Source organism: Lepidochelys olivacea (assembly GCF_965140295.1).
Source record: "Lepidochelys olivacea isolate rLepOli2 genome assembly, chromosome: 24".
NCBI lineage: Eukaryota > Metazoa > Chordata > Testudines > Cheloniidae > Lepidochelys > Lepidochelys olivacea.
The window spans coordinates 15,251,923-15,252,300 of NC_140434.1; positions in this window are offsets into that span (position 1 = coordinate 15,251,923).

Below are 378 nucleotides of genomic sequence, written 5' to 3' on the forward strand. Positions count from 1 at the left end.
TTAATAAATGAGAGTTCCAGGGGGACGTAAAACCCAATGTGCTACGTCTTTAAATCCAGTTCAGATCCAGCCCCAGGGAGGGGAACTGGCTGGCCCAGGGGAGCAGGGAATGGGACACGGGGCCTTTCCCCTCTAGGGGTATCGGCTCCCCTCCAGCCGCAGGGCGGGGGACTGGCTGGCTTGGGAGGCTCAGAAGATCTAGCCCAGTTAGCAGCCTCCCCTCCCTGCTGCCCTGAAGTGTCACAATCCTCAGTGCTGGGGGTGGAGGGAATTCAACATTTTCTTCCTGACCCCTGTGGTGGGTTCTGGAGCATGAGGGTGAATCCCCCTCCCCAGCTACAAGGACTCGGGGACAGGGCTCCACCTCCCAAGGCTCTT